General features: G+C 39.6%; 1 protein-coding gene across 1 annotated transcript in view; it reads right to left on the bottom strand.

Annotated features, from left to right (window-relative positions):
• Positions 1-19,902, bottom strand: part of amotl1 (angiomotin like 1) — a 111,931-nt gene extending 92,029 nt beyond the window's left edge. The window contains 2 exon segments of the mRNA XM_052026757.1: positions 4,530-4,646; positions 19,790-19,902. The gene's annotated coding sequence lies outside the window, so the exon portion shown is untranslated.
• Positions 19,903-20,661: the final 759 nt, after the last annotated feature.

Here is a 20,661-nt window from a genome sequence, read left to right as displayed (position 1 = left end):
CATTCAAAATCATGGCTGATCCATCTCCATGCCATTTTATGCAGTATCCCTATATTTCTTAATTCCTTTAATGTCCTGACACCTATTAATCTCTTTATGAAGAAAGTCAATGACTGACCCCCCCCCCCCCCCCCCATGGCCATTTGTGGTAGAGAATTCCACAGTTTCAACACCCTGTGAATGAAGAAATCTCTCCACATCTCAGTCCTAAATAGCAAATTCCTTTATTCTGAGACTGTGACAAATGGTTCTAGATTACTCAGCCAGGGAAACAACCACTTATATTCCATATTTCCTTATGACATAGAAGGAGGCCATTCAGCCTATTGAATATATGTCAGCTCACAGAGAAATCTCATCCCCTGATAATTTTCTCTGTAACCTATTCTCCCCACATTTTCTACAATTCTGCCACCCATCTACACAAGGTCCAATTTGCAGTAGCCAATTAATCTATGAACCTGTTCTTCTTTGGGATGTGGGAGGAAATTGGAGCACCTGGAGAAAACCCACATGGTCACAGGGAGAACATACAAACGCCACAAAGACAGCGTTGGAGGTCAGGATTTGAAGTTGGGTTGCTGGAACTGTGAGGCAGCTGTGACACTCTATTGTCAGAAGTAGGCTATGGGACATTACTGCATGTTTACTAATCTGGTAGACCCATAGAAAGGCAAACATACTCCATTCACATTCACAGAAGAAATGCATAGATTGGGGAAAATAGTTCTACCTACAGCCATTTGAAAGATCAGAGATACGAGGAATCAAAATGGGGAAGAAACAGTCAGGGACTATACTGTTGCATTTAAAGATTTATGCAGAGGGTGCAAGTTTGGTGAATTCTTCAACCATGTACAGTTTAGCTTAAATGAAAAATGGATTCAATCTAAATTGTTAAGAGCACAAGCACTTGAAAACCCATGTTAAAATGTACTGCACAGGTGACCCATGCCAGTTTGTTCTCATGCCACTGGTGAAAGAGTTTTGTCATGCCGCATTATGCAAACTTTCCTCATGTAAGCAATGCAATTCACTATCCTTCCAATGATTGCATATATCAACTGCACATAGTTTTGGAAGTGAACAAACCTGCACCATTTGAAATCATGATTGAACTCTTACAGCAGCGATGACTAACTGATACCTGTATCATCAGGTACTGGATGGCTTAGGGTGAACTCTTTGGAAGAGATGCAAGCACTCCTCTTCAGTGATAATTTTAAGATTCAGGCAGAGATTCGGATCACTTGAGTCTACCCAAACTTGACAAGAAGTATCACTGAATAACAAATCTATTTAATGTTGGCAGCTCAGCTGACTTGGTCAGTCTTTAGTAATAGATCCCATCAAAAGTAATAAATAATGGTGTGTCACTTTAAGTATCCCATGAGAGGGTTGCTTCCTCCTATAAAGGACCCATGAACATGGACCAATGTACCAGCAACAGTATCAACCATGTTTTGCAGGATAACTGATGCCTGGTTTGCTTCAGGTAAATGGCACTCACACAGATGCAAGTGATCAAAAGTAACCTGTGCTATATGTGTTGTAAGGCACCAATTGTGTTTACTGATCTATTTTACACCACAATTCAATAAATCCTGTAGTGTTTAAAATCCTGTGGTGTGCGATTGAATTTTTTGGCTGTTTTTGGTCCCAAACACTGCTTGCTTCAACAGTGAGCAATGAAGTCAGTGTGAATGATGGACTCCATGGCTCCATACTAACACAAATAAACAGACTATGTTGCCATTGGCAGCTGTAAGGGAAAGGATTCTGGTCATAGCTACTGCAAAGCCACACAAAAAGCCAGAGGTGTGCTTAGTCTTACAGTAAATCATCTGTGAATTAATTTTCATCCCTCTACACTTTCTCTCCTTTATTTTTCTGGAAGTTTAATCTGTGAGGAGTAACTTTCCACATCAGCTGCTCACCAGCATCTGGTCTATCCTTACATCTGTTAATATTTTAGAGAATTAGCTAAACATGAAGAAAAACCTTAAGAAAAATATAGAAAAAAAGCAAAAGGGGCCAAGAAAGGGTAGGTCTGGGAGGGGAGAGAATACCAGTTTAGGCCCAGTGAGTTACATGGTCTCTTGTTGTCATCATTGCTGTGATTCCATGTTTGAGCCTGGACTATGATCAAACATTAGGCAGCGTCCACTCCTTCTACCAGTGGAAAGTGGACTGATTAGATGTAATTCTTGGGCTTTATTTCGATGTAGCTGGCAAGTCACCTTTACTAATTCTGCTACTTGTAGCCAGCTTGTGGTTAATGATAGACGAAAATATAGAAGCCTGTGCCACTTCTGAAAGCCAGCCCACTTCCTTACAGGAAAGGTGTGGCATTTGTGAGTCTGGCACGGAAAGCAGGCACAATGTTAATAGTTAAATGATCCTAATTTTTGGATATCGTTGGGGAGATACTTATTAAAGAAATTAAGAACAGGAAATAGTCCTATTTTCTTCAGATGGCAGTGGGTAACACAACTAATCAGTCAACAGACACTGGGTGAAATGTGGGAGTAGTTCAATGCCAGCAGAATAATCCCAAAAGTTCCAGGGAAGGGTCATTGATCATAACAGGACTTCCAAGGTAACAGAGGAAGGAACAACTTTTGAAGATCCATAATTCCTCACACATCTTCTTGAACACCAGCAAAGATTGGCAACTGGGTTACTGAGTTAGAGCGGTCTCTACAGGGTGATTCATTCAGTAGTGGAGCAGATATAAGCAAATAGGACAACGCAGGGAATAGTTTGCTGGAAGGCAAGTTTGGATATTGGAGACCCAATATTCAAAGTAAAAAATGTTACTTTCACCAGTTATTGTAACATGTTTTGGAAAATCTGCCTAAGAGTTACTGCCACATATCAATGGAAAAACATACCTTACACTTTCATTGGATTCTGAGAGATAACAGTGAAACACTGCAATTAACTATGGAGTACATGTCACCTCCGTGGACTCTGAAGTTGGGCCCTTCTGGCAGGAGCCTGCGGCACCCATAATAGCAGCCCTCAGTGATGTTCATAGAGAGACTGTAAGGGCTCTGGGTTTCACCATATCTTCCTCTCTGTACTCTGACTGAGGCCATCTAAGTGCTACTTGGATTCACCAAAAATACTCTGCAGAGGCTTGTGGTTCATGAAAATTCTAAAATTATAGAGTCCTGGCTGCACAAGTACTTGTGGGACTGTGTTATTCCACTGACAATAGCTAAACTTTTTTGGTCTGGTTTCATCATTATTCTACTTTGGAAAGAGAGCTTGATGTGGAACCAATCACACCCTTACCTCTATTCACCATACAGTCTGACAAAGTTATACCAAGGCCATGTATCACAGGACAGTGGTACTGGCTTCATTGGATCATAATGAAAAAGAATCAGTGAGCTGAGCAGTCAGTGCCTTGACTTTTGGAATACACATTCTTGTTTCTTTGTTCACTTCTATGTTTCCCTGTGATTCAGTAAGTTGTATAGAGCCTGATACTTTGCTTATAGAAGGTAGGAAACATCTGTAGCTGTCATTCTAAGTAGATCTTTAATTCAATCAAGTTGATCAAATTCAGATGGTTTCATTTAAGATCTTGATTTCTCCCTATCTAGCCTTCTACTTTCCAGACCATCAAATAAGATTCTTGACCTGGAACAATCAGCTTTGCTTCACTTTCACTACTTCTCACTCTAAATTCACACATCCCTATCAAGTTGATCATTGCCTCAGTGTAGGTAAAGTGGAAGGTAGATGACTCCTTGTGTTTCATCTGACCAATTCTTAAAGTGCACAGACTGCATAGGATTATTGCAGGTGCTCAGCCTGGAGTCCATTGGAACATTCGGATCAGGAGGTAACCAAGGCATAGACAATGGTTTCAGTGGCAGAGGTAAGAGATCCCTATAAAGAGGCTCAATAATTCCTAACTAGATGATAGTTAGTCTGTAGTCATTGGGTAGCAAAACAGTAAACTTTTGTGAATTTTTTTAGTGCAGTGTGTTCTTGTTGTAGCTGATGACTTTCAACTGTTGGATGATGTGTATTTCAGTGTTGGTCTTTGGCTTATTGGAGTGTGCAAGTACAGGGGCAGACATTTATAGTGCTCCTACTGTCACCCAGAACATAAACTTTTGGTTGAACCAAGGAGCCTTTAGGTCTGTATGAGTTAATCTGTACCAATTGAACAGCTCAAAGTAAAGTTACTTTGTGCCAATACAAGAATTAGGAAAGGTAACTCTAGTTTGGGATTAACATTAAACAGTTTATTGGATAGGAAGATAAATTTTAAAATCATAGTGTTTATTAATTTATGCACAATATAAAAATACATAACCAAAGAACTGTTTCTTGTAATTGACACTGATTTGAAGAGTAGCAACGTGTTGAAGTATGTGTATATGTATAACTTATTAACAATTGATTATAGCTTGATTTTAACCTGCACTGTATTAACTCTGTACTGAAATAATCATTTACAAATCATGTATTACTTAAAGTCTTAAATAATTATCTAAATATTTATTTACCTTCACTTTTCAGCATATCAGCAATGTGATGGATTCCAATGTGAGTTAACCAGTTGGTCAAAGCTGCAGAAGCCCAGTCCTCACAGGGATCCATTCCATTAGAGAGTTAAAGCCAAACTGCAACACAATATCAATATTAATACAAACTGTCATTAATCCTCTGTGATTAAATGGTCTGGCTGTATTCCTTTGTCAATTAATTTATTTTGCTTTTATTTTTCCTTTATAAATAATATTGTCCAACTTTTTGTCATTGGACAAAATTCTTTTTCTTTTTTACAATCTTGTTGAATCTCTGGATGACTTCAGTCACTCAGGATATTTTGTGAACTTTAGGAATATTCAGTGCAAAGATCCACAAAACCATTACTCTTAATATGGTTAACACAAATAGTAATTCTGAAGACATAAGAGATGCTGTTTTTGAAGTCATGACAATTGTGGTGAGATGGAGCTTATCAGGTCAGGTCTTCTTTACTGCCTGACTGCTATGATAAGTACCAATTTATATGGGAGCTATTCTGCAGAAGCAACAAGAGTTACTACTTAAGACTGGCTGAAGTGTCACCCCAGAACTGTCCATATCTGGGAAATAATTCTAGCAGCTCAAGATACAAATTTAAGATAGATGTAGATCAGTTCTCTACCATAATGTGGCCTTATGCTTTCAATGAATTTCATTATATTTAAGAAACAATGAGGCATTCATCTTGGTTAAAATTACAAGCAATGTAATGTTCAGATATAAAGACCTCTTACAGAAGTATCTCAGTTGATGATTCATTAAAGATTTATTTTACTAAATATAATTACTTTAAAATATGACTGGACTTGCCAAATTCATGATTAAGGAAGTTTACTGCTTCTCATGAGAAATCTTGAAATATCAATGCTCCTATTGACTGAGGAGCATTTTCAAGATGGCAGTACTTTATCAGGGATATCAGAGTGATGGAAACAGTACAGGGCCAACAACCCAGTGGTGGTTACAGCTTGACTGTAGTCAGTTGTGAAAATGAATTTAATGAATTCATTTTTCAGTGCCTAGAAAAACATAATTAAAAGCCGTGGAGACATAAGAGATTGCAGATGCTGGAATCTAGAGCAACACACAATCTGCTGAAGCAACTCTGCAGGTCCAGCAGTATCTGTGGGGGGAGGGAAGGGGGGAGGAATTGTTGATATTTCGGGTCAAGACCCTACATAGGACACTGTGGAAGCTGTGGACTTTTATAAAAGCATGTGGTTCACTAATGTTTTTTAAAGGAAGGTAACTGAATCACTCCAAATAATTTGCAATACAAGTGACTCTAGCCTCAATGCTGACACTTATCCACTGGGTAACGTGACACTCACATTCTTGATGGGATAGATCTAGCAGCTAAAACCTGAGCAGTGTGTCATTAGCAGTAGTGTCGGAATTCCAAACCACAGTTTGTTATCTCACAGTACAACACATTGCTCACCATTCCATCTCTATCACGTCAGAAAACTAATCCTACCCGAATGATGAGTGCAGAGAGGCATTACAGGAGCAGCAACAGGTACCCTTCAGAAAAGAAGTGTACCTTTCAATGTACTTACTGAAGAAGCAAAAGCAGCTAGCTATAGACATAGAACTAACGAGTGTTTCAACCAACCAGATTGGTTTGGAAGAATCGTGAGCTCCACCACACTCAGATTAGGATAATAGTGAATAATTGGGTAACTGTAGTGAGGAAGATACCACAGAGATATCCTTTTACGTTAACATGGCAGGAGCAAGCATGTTGCAAAAACAAGGTTGTGTATTGGAGTTTTAAAAATGCATCCACTAGGATCTAATACCAACTAGGAAACAGACACTAATAGAATTAGTAATGGACTATGTACCAAAATTAGTGAGGGAAGATCTTCTAAATAGTAGCCTTTCTATGGCTGAATTTGATGTTAAATTTGACAGGGATAAAGGTGGAATCAGGATTTAACATTTTAGTAAAGCAAATATTCAAAGGTTAAATTGAAATAATGAAGTACTAATGGGTAAAACTGCAGGCAGACACTGTGAAGTATTCAATGTTTTCTATCCAGTGCCTAGCATTAAAAGACAAAGGCTTTATTTGTTGAGTTGGGCAATGATGGTCAAACTAGGTAAAGGCAGTACAAAGGCTCACACAACATCAGGGAAAAATGGTAAGCACCCAGCTAATATTAACGATAAAATGATACAAAGGAAGTAATAAGATGAGCAGGAATGGAACAGAAAGAATGCAAGGAATCTGAAAGATAAGTGAATTTTTAATAAATATAATAAAATAAAATTCAACTTCAGCAGAGATTTAAAAACTAGCCAATTATACACCCAACCCAATGTACCTTTTTAATGAAGTCAACAGAAAGGGAAATAGGGTAACAGTATAAATTATAGCTAATATGCTAGCCTTTATTTTGCATCTTGCCAAATATTAATTTTATCCTTAGAGATTAGTAAAGAAGGAAACAGAGATGTATCCCTTTTTGGATGTCACAAAACATTATACACCAACGAAGTTCTTCATATGCATAGTCACTAATGCAATGTGAGAAGCACAACAGCCAAGTTGCACATAGCAAGATCCCACAAACAGCAATATGCTAATGACCAGATGATCTGTTTTAGTAATGTTGATTGAAGGGTTTAGGGAATAACACCCCATCCATGGATCAATTATGTGTGCCTGAGAGGGTGGACAGGTCCTTGGTTTAATAGCTGATCTGAAATGTAGCACTTCTGACAGTGCAGCATTTCCTCACTGATGCACTAGAGAATCATCCTAATTATTGTACTCAAGCCTTTGGAGTTGAATTTGAACATCTAGATTCCTGGCTTGGGGTGGGAATATTAACGGAGTCACTGATGACACCACTGATGGAGGCAAAAGTGAGCCTAGTGAAAACGAATATAAACATAACAAAGGACAATAGGAATATGATTGGCTTATGAAGCAAATTCTTTGTATCTGTTTTCACAATGGAGAGAGAGAGCCAAGTAACACTGGGTCAATAGAAATAAAACAAGCAGAGAAACCTGTGAGTTTAGTATATCAAGAAATGGCAATGGAGTAATAACTAGGACTCAAGGCAGACAAATTGTCACAACAGGATGGTTTTGATCCTAGATTATTAAAGGATATCAGTAAAGCAATTGCAGAAACCATGATTATAACTTTCCAAAGATGTAGGAAGTGTGACTATCGTTTAGAAACTTGTCTTATATATGAATAGAAAGAGAGAGAGGGAGAAACCTAGAACCTTGGAATTCCTTTTCACAACACTGAAACCTTTGTGTTGCAAATTGTAAACAGACTTCACCTGGAATAAAGCACTATTGACCATATTTCCGTGCCTCTTACCATCTGGTGGGAAATTTCATTCCTGCGTTTGCTTTGGAATTTTCATTAGTACTAGAAACATTGTTCTGGCATAAACTCCTTCAAATTACATCAGCAAAAGTGCAGTGGCCCATATTTATCTCCAGAATGATTTTCAACTTCACTATTCTGCATAACAGCACGTCTTGTTTATGCACAGAAAACCACCTTTTACTGGATCTGTTTCCCCTGAAACAGTGCTAGTTAAATATCCAATGCTACCCACAACCTCTTGTAGCCTCGCTGCTTACTCCATGCACTTGCAAATTGAATTCCAATGTGGATTGTTTATACGTAACACTTCTCTTATTGATTAGTCTGGAGATAGACCCTGGGCATCAAAGATATCCCAGGGAGCCACATACACGAGGCACTGTAGTGCTCATCAGTTTCTCCACCCAAAATGACATGTGCTCATGTAGATGAAGACTTCACTGCAGCAATATGTAGGCTTGGATTCACCAAAATAATCCTCACCTGGCCACTCCTGTGATCTCAAATACAGGCTTATGCACTTGTCTGGACTGCTTTGGCTGATAAGGTCAATGTTAAAATCACTTTCAACTTCCCACCTTCAGGATCATTCAGACACTACCGTGATTTATCTCACCTCACAGTTTGCTGCAGTTTACTCAGTTCCATACTCTATTTCTCCATGTTTTTGTCTTTAGCCTACAAGAGCAAGCAGTGTAGGCATGGGGATTTTGCTGGATTGAAAGCTTCCAAAAATGCAGGCCTTATAGACTGCAGTCCTGCCAGGAGCACCTGGCTGTAGCCCTAGAGGATTTCCGTGAGCACCTACACACAAGGAGCATGCTGCCTCTGAGTACAGGTTCTCCACCAGCCTCTGAGCCCTGGGCAACATGCTTGCTCTCTTCCATCACTGCATCATTCCATTCTGCAGTTTCTCCAATAGTTGCAAGAGTGCTGCTGTTGTTGTGTGTATGTCACTTTAAGGGTTGCCTAATGAGGTTGCAGCTGCAAGGTTTGGCAATAGATCAATAGAATAGCGCTACTGCAGATGACGCGGTGTGGTATTACACAGGGAATCCCAACAACACTTGGAATATCACAACTAAAGATCATAATCTACATGATACTTTTGAAAACTGTGTTAAGGTGATACACAACACTGTTTTAACATCATTAAACAGTAGGGAAGGAATGTCTAGGGCTTGTGTTATTGGCATTAGTTGTGGGGCAATTACTGAAATCTACCATCAGGGCCAAAATAACTGAGCACTTCACAACTGAGCTGATCAAGTATGGATTTGTGAAAGAGTTATCTCTGTGGACTAATCTAGAGGGTCAATAAAACAATGGATATAAGGGTTGGAATTCCTAGTGGCATTACGATGTTGCACAAGAAGCTGTTGGCAAAAATAAAAGCAGGTGTAGATAACGTTGTTAATTGATTGGGAGGATAGGGTAGAACAAAGAAATATTTTCAATAGGTGAGAGGAGGACAAATGGCATTCCCCACGGATCTAAAGTGGGGCTTCAGTTTTTCATCATATATTTTACTGGCTTGGATGAAGGAATAGAGAATTTTATATCAAGGTTTATGTAAATAATGTAAATAGCAGGAGTCTGTGAAAGGACACAAACATATTAAGTGAATGGGCAAAGCAATGTTAAATGTAATTTGGTTAGCATATAAGATCATCTACTTTGGACCAAGGAAGATAAGTTTCTAGAACATAGAAAAACCTACAGCACAATTCAGGCCCTTCGCCCACAAAGCTGTGCCGAAGATGTCCCACCCCTAGAAATTTCTAGGCTTACCCATAGCCCTCTATTTTTCTCATCTCCATGTACCTATCCAACAGTCTCTTAAAAGACATTTTCGTATCCGCCTCCAACACCGTTGCCAGCAGCCTATTCCACACATTCACCACTTTCTGAGTCAAAAACTTACCCATATATCTCCTCTATACCCACTCCACAGCACCTTAAACCTATGTCCTCTTGTGGCCACCATTTCAGCCCTGGGGCAAAGCCTCTGACTATCCACCTGATCAATACCTCTCATCATCTTATATACCTCTATCAGGTCCCCCCTCATTCTCCGTTGCTCTAAGGAGAGAAATCCGAGTTCGCTCAACCTGCTTTCATGAGGCATGCTCCGCATCCCAGGCAGCATCCTTGTAAATCTCCTCTGCACCCTTTCTATGGCTTCCACATCCTTCCTGTAGTGAGGTGACCAGAACTGAGCACAATACTCCAAGTGGGGTCTGACCAGGGTCCTATATAGCTGCAACAATACCTCCCGGCTCCTAAATTCAATTCCACGATTGATGAAGGACAATACACCATATGTTGGATATGGCGGTTTGCTTTTTAAACTGCATGTGCTTTACCTGCTGATGTCACATGCTTGCGCAGATCCTGCCCCCACTTTTCCCGATGAGAACTGAAAACAAAACCTTAAAAGTTTTTTATATACAAGATTCTTTTTTATAATAAAACCTTATTTTAAAAAAAGAAAAACTTATCTGTTCCGAAGTCCAGACACCTGCCGAAGCGAAACCCACGAAACCTCTGAAGTTTTTTTTCTACCCGCTTTTTTATATATTTTTTGTATATTTTTTTGTATACTTTATAAATAATGAGATACAAGGAACTGTAGCAAAGCAAGGAGGTTTGGCTATCTATGTGCAAGATAGTCCTCTAACTCAGGAAATAGAATTGAAAAGTGAGAACATGATGCTTTAGTTGTCCTGAGCCTCAGTCAGAACCCATTGGGAATATTGCACATACTTTTAAGGATCTATTGACCTGGGAGATAGTACAATACAGATCCTCCAGAATGACATAAACAGAACTTGCTGAAAATTCTCAGCAGATTAGGCAGCATGTGTGAAGAAAAAGAGTTAGCATTTCAAGTCAATCATCATAAACCATTTCTCTCTCCACATATATCGCCCAACCCACATATAATTATCCTTTTGGCACTTTCTGTTTTATTTAAAAATTTCCAGCATCTGAAGAATTTTGATCTTCACCAAACAATAAGTGTCTTAAAGAGTTTACTCATGAGGACAGTTTGCAAAGATTTTGGTTTGTGTTGACTTGAGTGGGAAGGCTGAGGGCAATTAAGAAGATAAAAATGATAGAGTACGTATTGAGAAACTATTTATTTTGATGGAAGATCCCAAATAAGAGAGGTATTAAATAAAATTAAAGTAGGCCAGCAAGGAGTGACAAAAGAATAGTAAATATTTGGGATTCTTGTTCCCAAGGAAACTGGATACTTTGCACAATTACAGTAAATTTATGTCAGATAAAGGTGATGCAAGATGTGGAGCAAAGGCAGGTGAAGGGAGCAGAGAGGTGTATCAGTCATAATTCATATGAATGATAAATCAGAATCCAAGGGACTGAATATTCTATTTCCTTTCCATCGTTCCTGAACAATATCGTAGTTTTTTTTATTGGATACAGCTGTATCATCTCTTATGAATAATACTGAGTGCAGGTATGGCATTTCACAAATTCATGATACTCAACAAAATTCTCAAATGATGACAGATCCTACAAGTGTAACAAAAGCAAAATGGTAAACAAGACCTGTCTGTCCTCAGGCTCATCCACTGCCAGGGTGAGTCCAAATATAAACTAGAGGACCAGCACCTCATGTTCCACCTGGGTAGTTCACAATCCAACAGCAATGAACATTGAATTCTCTAATTTCAGATAACCCACATCTGCTGTGTTCCTTTCTCTTTCCTTCTGATCAACCTAAACCCCTCAGAGACACACCACTTTCCAACCCCTTCCCTCCAGCCCCCTGTTAAACAGTTTCTTTCCTCTGCCCAAACCTGGTTCCATCTGCCTATCACCCACATACTGTGTCCCTTATCCCCACTGTTCCCCTCTGCCATCATCCCTCCTTCATCTGGTTCCACTCATCAACCTTCCTTTCTTGTCAGATTCCAGGATCTGCAGCCCTCGTTGCCTCCATTTATCACCTCCTGGCCTCCCGTTGCCATCTCCACCCTTCCCTGTCCCACCTGGCTCCACCTGCCCATCGTCCCCTCCTCACCTGGACATACGTATTGTTTGCCAGCTCTTTCTTCCACCCCTCCCCTTCACCTCCTACACTACCTCCCCTTTGCGCTTTTAAGATCATGATACAGGGTCTCGACCCGAAACCCTGATTATCCCTCTGCCTCCACAGATGCTGCCTGACCAGTTGAGTTCCTCCAGCAGTTTGTTTTTTGCTCCAGATTCTAGCATCTGCAGTCTCTTGTGTCTCAAACATCAACTGCTGTTGAAAGATGATTAATTCAATGAAGGCACCCTTTGCTCTGCCTGAAGCATACTGGTCTTTCAGACTGGCATGTCCCAAGGTTCAGGATTACAGGCTGAGGGGTGCATTGAAGCTTGGTGCGGGCTATTGCTTAACATCCCCCTTCCATTGCATGTTGAGGTCCCATAACCCATGTAAAAAAATACCTTGAACTGTTTAGCCATGGAAGTTATATAAAACAAATAAATGATGTCACGCTGATATATGTGGATCCTGTACATAACCCCTACCCCAAGTCCTCAGTCCTACCCAATTCAAAGCCCATCCCTTCATCCCTTATCACCACCTGCCATACCCAGGCATGACCCTGACTTGCGAAGCTCTGACTCAATTCCTTTGCTGATCCCCTGATCAATGTCCTACTCCTCCCTACCATGTCCCTTACCTTTGTCCACACCTAGCCTCTCATAAAATTAAATATAAATTACAGTACAGGGAAATGCAATATCTCAGAGCTGGCATTCTGCATTCATTTTGATATCTTTGTACAATGACCAACAATACTGAACATTCAAAAACTCGATTCATTCCTAACAAGCAGCAGTAACATCAGACAAGCCCAGGAAGGAGACAAAGGCTCCTTTATTTCTTAAAAAAAAGATAATTTGTTTATTAACTAATGGATTCTATGCACAGGCATCACAAGCATAGAAACTGGCTGATGATCAAACATACTGTATATCTTGATTCCTTCATCTGTGATTATCTGAAAAGATGCTCCCAGGCTCAGGGCTATTGGTTCTTGGATCTTGATATTGAAGCATTTCTCATATTTCCTTACAATTTGACCTGTTGAGTCTACGTCAACTCTGAGAGCAATCCCGTCCTCCCACTTATTTCTCTGTTCTCTCCCACACGATCATTAACCAAAATCCCCACCAGTTTCTCCTACTTAGGGGTAAGTTACAAAAGCCAATAAATCCACAGCACTTTCAGGATATGAGGGGAAGCCAGAGCACCGGGTGAATCCTACACCATTACAGGGAAAATGTCTAAACTACACATGCAACTGTGAGGTCAAAAATGAAGCTGTGAGACAGCTGCACTACCTGCAGTGTCACAGTGCTACCATGATTTGGTCCACCTTCTAAATGTGTTCTAGCTATTTTTCCTGAACAATCAGGTTACAGACAAAGTAGATATATTGTGAATAATTTGAGGGTATGGCATAAAATTTCACTGTTTTCCAAAGAAGTTACAATTGGAAGGTACTGGAAATATATATGCCATTAATACTTTTTCTTTTTTCTTCATCCTCTTCCACTTTGGCAGTCCCACTTGATCGAGGATGACTTGCTTCCCCTATAGTTCCCCTACAGGTTCTGAAGTGGCTGATGAGGGCAATATGGTAACCACAGATGGGGCAGAAGGTTGCTGACAGGGTGGGAGGTGGGTAGTTTATGAGGTGATCTACTCCTTTTGCACTTATTGAGCCTCTGTGTGCTCTTGATGAATGGCCTTGTGATTCTCAATACCATCTCAATTGGTCCTTCTCCGCACTGAATGGTCATGGGCCGGAGGTCCCCAGGAGTCAGTGGGGATGTTGCACATTTTAAGGAAGCTTCGAGTACATCCTTGAATCTTCTTCTCTGTCCACCCGTTAATGTCCTCCCATGACAGGACTCAGAATGGAAGGTCAATTTCCAGAGCTCGGTTTCAGGCAGGCAGTCAACTTGGCCAGCCAACGGCAGCCAACTGAGAGTTACTGGGGCATCAACACTGTGGATGTTGGTCTGGGAGAGGATACTGACAATGGTTTACTTCTTCTTCCAGTGACGTTGGAGGAACTTTTAAAACAACGATGGTTGTATTTTGCCGGTACCTTGAGATACCTCTGTAATCAGTCCAAGTCTCAAACATACATATAGGAAGGCAGGGAATACAGCTGGCTAATAGACCATGAGTTTTGCATACAAAGCTCATGCCATTGCTATTGTTGCAGTTAACACCCAGATAACTACCAGAGGAGATCCTTTAAGATGGGAAGGAATTCTGGTTGGGAACATTGTAAGTTGTTGATGGACTATTTTACTCAGGTTCTAAAACTTGAAGCCATCCTGACTTGAAGGTCTGATTTCCTTTCAGCAAGAGAACTTTTCAGAAAAGAATGTGAGAGGCAAATAGGTTTTCTAATGATCTGATTCAAAGTTCTGAGATGTGGGTGGGAACATGATATGTGTTTTAAAGAGTCTGGGAGCATTGTGGAGGGCCAAAGTGAGGATCAAGGCATAGATGGGGGTTAAGAGTTGATGATTGTGGGGGTTCAGTGTTTCCAGGGTGATATTGCTGAATTTAGGGGAGAGGGTGTATTGTTAATGATATGGGGACTACCATTGGGGAATTAGTAATCACAGGAAGATCAATGTTTGTGAGACAAACCAGTGTTCACTGGTTAATGTTAAAACTGATAAAGGTATAAAATGTGATGGTCACTGTCTCAAAATAGGGATCAGCCGCCTGCTTTGGGTATATTGTTCCTGTTCTCTGTTAAGCTCAGAGAGCATGGTTGCAAGTAAGGCTGGGGTCAGATTTGAGATTTATTTACAATTTTACCTTCCATCCAAACGTTGAGGATGTAAGATCAGACTTCTGGAGAATGAACACGAGGAAAGCATCTGGCCCAGACGGTGTCCTTGGCTGTGTGCTCAGATCTTGTGCTGATCAACTGGCAGAACTATTTGCAGACGTATTTAACCTCTCCCTGCTTCAATCTCAAGTTCTGACCTGTTTTAAGAGGACCACTATCATCCCGGTACCAAAGAAAAGCAAGGTATCATGCCTCAATGACTACCGACCAGTGGCTCTGACATCCACCATCATGAAGTGCTTTGAGAGGCTGGTCATGGCACGCATCAACTCCAGCCTCCCAGGCAACCTTGACCCACTGCAATTCGCCTATCGCTGAAACAGGTCAACAGCGGACTCCATCTCCCTGGCCCTACACTCAGCTCTGGAGCATCTGGACAGTGAAGATACTTAAGTTAGACTATTGTTTATTGACTACAGCTCTGCCTTAAATACAATAATCCCAAGCAAACTTGTCACCAAACTCCAAGACCTAGGACTCAAGGCCTCCCTCTGTAACTGGATCCTTGACTTTCTAACCAAAAGACCGCAATCAGTGAGGATAGGCAGCAATACCTCCAGCACGATTATTCTCAACACTGGTGCCCCACAAGGCTGTGTCCTCAGCCCTCTACTCTACTCCCTATACACTCATGACTGTGTGGCCAGATTCTGCTCTAACTCCACCTACAAGTTTGCAGATGATACCACCGTTGTAGGCTGTATCTCAAACAACAATGAGTCAGAGTACAGGAAGGAGATCGAGAGCTTAATGGAATGGTGTCATGACAACAACCTTCCCCCTCAATGTCAACAAAACAAAAGAGCTGGTCATTGACTTCAGGAAAGGGGGCGGTGTACATGCACCTGTCTACATCAACGGTGCTGAGGTTGAGAGGGTTGAGAGCTTCAAGTTCCTGGGAGTGAACATCACCACCAGCCTGTCTTGGTCAAATCACGTAGATGCCACATTCAAGAAAGCTCACCAGCGCCTCTACTTCCTCAGGAGGCTAAAAAAAATTCGATTTGTTCCCTTTGACTCTCACCAACTTTTATCGAAGCACCATAGAAAGCATCCTATCTGGATGCATCATGGCTTGGTATGGCAACTGCTCTGCCCAAGAAACTGCAGAGAGTTGTGGACACAGCCCAGCGCATCACGGACGCCAGCCTCCCCTCCTTGGACTCTGTCTTTACCTCTCGCTGTCTTGGTGAAGCAGCTAGCATAATCAAAGACCCCACCCACCCAGGACATTCCCTCTTCTCCCATCAGGTAGAAGATACAAGAGCTTGAGGGCACATACCACCAGACTTAAGGACAGCTTCTACTCCACTGTGTTGACTATTGAATGGTTCCCTTATACGATGAGATGGACTATGACCTCACGATCTACCTTGTTGTGACCTTGCACCTTATTGCACTGCACTTTCTCTGTAGCCGTGACACTTTACTCTGTACTGTTATTGCTTTTACCTGTACTACCTCAATGCACTCAATGTAACAGCACTGTGTAATGAATTGACCTGTACGATTGGTGTGCAAGACAAGTTTTTCACTGTACCTCGGTACAAGTGACAATAATAAACCAATACCAAAACCCGTTTGTTTCTGAAAGTTAAAATTTTACCCATTATTTCTTGTCTCCCTCTGCCATTATTTTCAATTGCAGAGCTGTAAACCATTTCCATATATTTTCCTTTCATTAAGCGAGCTGTATTGCCTCCTCCACTGACTTCTCTAACATTATTGTCTTTGGCGTAGTTGAATTAATCAAAATGAAACACAGATTAAAGAGACTGAAAGCAAGTGAGAATATTTGAAGGGAATTTGTTCTCACATTCTGCTGCCAATTCACTCCTAGTTAACACGTTATCAATGTTGAGCAAGAAGATTCCAATTCAGTCTTAACAAGAACAAACCTAGTAATAAAAATGACTCTTAACTTGGCATCAAAGCCCAAACTATTTGAATTCCTAGATTTAAGTATATTGAATACTGAGCTGGAATTTATATGCTTGTTTCAACTTATTACAATGCTGAAAAATAGATTGTTATTTTTACATTGTCAAATCTAATAGGCAGAATGAAATAAAAGATAGGCATTTGTTTTGGATTTTGATCATGCTAATTTATTTTGATGTCTATACTGAGTGCCAGTAAACTGGATTATTTTATTGTAGCAAAAAACTTGCAGATGCTGGAAATCTCTATATGGATGGCATGCAAAACAAAGTTTTTCGCTGTATCTTGGTACATGTTTCAATAATAAACCAATTACCAATTACAAAATCTGAAACAAAAACAGAAACAGCCAGCAGATCAAATAACATCAGTGAGGAGAGAAGCAGAGTTAACATTTTAGGTCAAGCACCATTTTGGTAGAAGGTGGGTCCTCCCTTTCTTCAGAAATGCTTCTAGCATTTTCTGGATTTGCTTCAAATTACCTTGTTCATACATTGCAACTAAGATCTAGGCCAATATAGATATTTTACAAGTGCTTCTTTCCAAGAAGTAAGTCATTTTTTAATTCCTTTTTTGATGTCTGGGTGTCACTGGCAAGGTTTCCCAAAAGTTGTGCGATTCCAAGTGGGCAGTCATGGGAAATAGGAATTCTACTCATTTTCTACCTGTTGTATTTTCACGTGCTGTAATGTTCTATGTTCAAAACAGATTATATCTATAGTAAAACTTCCATAATCTGGCACTCTTGAGCCTTTGATGGTACAAATTATCCAGACTATTCATTGTTATTCCTATTAATATGCAAACACACCTTTATTTCACGTTTTTTTACATGTTCTCAGTAGCATAATGAATTTAAAGAGAGCAGGAAATATACAAGCACTTTGGATCCCAGATCTAGCCGTAAACCTACCAACATTCCCAACCCTGGCTTTGGCTGTCCACGTGGCCCACAGTCCAAACCCCAGCCCTAGCTGTATTCTGAACCTGCAGCTCTGGCTGCGCATCTGCTTGCACTCTGGATCCCCAGCTCACATTCTGGACTAATGCATGAGCCAGATGCTGGATTATCAGAGCTTTATTACTCTCTCCTAATCTTTAATAATTCTAAATCCTTTTGTCACACCAACTTGTAATCTGCAATATTCCATTGAAAAATAACCCAATTTTGCGAGGAGTTCCTGGCAACTGTATTTCTTCATGCTGTTCCTAATGAACCAGATTGTGGTTGGTCTAAAGCTTCCAAATCCTAATACTGCAGCCCAATGACACACTCAGTACCCTGAAGTCCTTTACAGTTTAATGTAGTTCATTGCAATGTACTGGCTTTTATATTCCATGCCTTGTGATCAAGACCAGAATTTTGTTGTTTATTTTTAAAGCCTTTAATGTAATGCAAATTTACAGCCGCACATCTTTCTTCCCTTATATGGTATTGAGCATAATTCCAAATGAATTTAGTTGGTGCTTTGATTCATAATTATTATTGAGACCGAATATGTTTGCTAAAAGATTAAACTTGCCAATGGGAATATGCTCAGAAGTTGAAACTTCAGATACATAGTATATACAAACTTATGTTTGTGCATGTCCTTAATGATTTACTGAGTGGGACAGGGGAGGGGGTACAGTGTTGTGTTGCCTGCAACTCCTATCCACTCCCCTACTGACTGATATATTCTACTTAATTTACTTTCCTTTTACTCTGAGCTTTCTAAGAAAAGTGGGCCCTTTTCAAATAGTTTTACCTAGAATTCAATGAACTTGGCTGTACTGTCTATAAAACCTTAACAATCAATGAAATAAATTGAGTGTTTCATTTTTACTGGTGCCACTACTATTTATTCATTCTTCTTCCATTAACTCTTCCTTCATAAAGGTGATACTTATGATGGGTATGATTTCAGGTCAGGTATTGTTGTTGCACAAAATTGAAAGAATAGGGAATTTCAGTGTTAGCTTGGGCAGCCTTCTGCTCTTTTTTTCTGTCTTTTATGTGTCAACCAAGAGACTTGAGTTTTGACTAGTTGGCTATATTAGCATCACATGAGGCCTTATGCAGATGTAGCCTACTGTAGGGACACCTGATAGCAGACAAAATGAATGCTCGTGGGTTTCTTCCCTCCCAGTTGATTCACGTTATGGGGTTTTGTAAACTAAACAAGTAATAAAATTATTTAGCCCACTTTTATATTGAGCAAATCACACACTGGTCTCATTGGCTAACACTTAGATAAATACTGGTAACACAATTGATGTCAGCTATCAATAAAACTCAAAAAATCAACTTATTGCAGGCAGATTTATGAATTATCCACCATATAAGCATCTGAGTTACAATGCTATGTTGTTTAAAGCTATGTTAGACTGTTAATATATAACTGGCACCATGAAATTCCCACACACCCAGTTGGAAAAAAGGCTATGATTATTAAACAGTAATCTTGTTAGTAGAATATGTATAACAAGGTTGATAGAATGCTTTCAGAATGTTACATTTTGGACAATTAAATGCTTCGTATTAACTCTATAAGCTTAATGGGAATTTTAAGTTTACATGAAAATAAAATGTAAACAGACTATTAAATTATCACAAAAAATGATTAAAACATGCAAGTGTTGCACTGATGACTTATTATAAAGGATTACTTTCTGTACTGGAGGCAGCCATATTGAAGGAAACAAATATCCTTTGCAACAGTTTTAAGCAATTACAGACTGAAGGTTCATATCTCAGAAACGGATCCCATGAAATGTGTGTTTAGTAACACCACATTCCATTGGAAATAATTTTAAAAATCCAACCCTATTAAGGGATATGCTTGACTTCTCTAACTTTTGAACCAGAATCGATAAATTTCTCTCAAAAATAAAGGCAATGGTGCTTGTTTTACAATTGGAGGTCACGTTTCACACACTCAGTCTCCTCTTTGTTCTCAAATCATGGAACAACAAGAACTTTAACAATCATCAAACATCCAAGTATTGTTTGGCATATATCTAGGTACAAATTCCATGTTTAGTTTCTTACCTTGTAAGAAAGAAATATAAAGCCTTTGGTGATAAAGGTTTACAGGGTTTTTCCAGCAACTCACATCATTTAAAAATAATGAACTCACAGCTTGGAGAACAGATTGTGAGTCAACTAATAGTAGTTCCTTCTGAGAGAGGAATGCAGCTATGTCTGGACTTGTGTACATCAGGTGTGTTGGTTGAACTTGCCTTTAGCTGGAAGCATTACTGCACACTTACACTGGTGATTAGATTGCTAAACACATTCTTTCAAGTGATGAATGGATTGTATGATGCATGAGGCTGATTATTAAAACTTGCTTTGAAAACAGCCTTCAAGAAAAAAGCTGTGCTTTGGTCTTGTCTAAAGCATTAAAGTTTTCTTTTCTATTATTTGATGTAAACTTGTTATTTAATGATGTATTATAAATGAAGAATATTTTTAAAAGTCTGATAGCAAACTTGAAATTATGTTGGACTGTGGCAGGAGCTGCAGATCCCTTCACTTACATGTGTCTGAACATGTTGGGTGCTTCTGATAGAATGGGTGGTTTAAACTGGAAGCATCAACTAATAATTTATTTAAATTTGCAACTGTAGTACATTATTTAATGGCACTTATAAATCTATGATTTTAACATCTGTTTGAATGGTAATTGGAAGGGACTTTCAGGACTTCCCTTTAATATCTTGTGGACCTATAGCATGTATAAAAGCCTTTTATCATTTTGCATTGAAGTTCCTTTCCCATCGATGATACAACTTTTCACAAATCAGATAACATTGTCACAGCAAGCTGGAAGAAAATGGGATTGGTGTTCCTTTCAAACTAATATGGAGGTGAAATACAGAAAGACTGGCAATTATATATTGACAAGGATTAACCATCCC

Source organism: Pristis pectinata, chromosome 11 (genome assembly GCF_009764475.1).
Source record: "Pristis pectinata isolate sPriPec2 chromosome 11, sPriPec2.1.pri, whole genome shotgun sequence".
Lineage (NCBI taxonomy): Eukaryota > Metazoa > Chordata > Chondrichthyes > Rhinopristiformes > Pristidae > Pristis > Pristis pectinata.
Note: the sequence above shows the minus strand (reverse complement) of the source record. Positions and strands in the feature narration are given on the sequence as shown.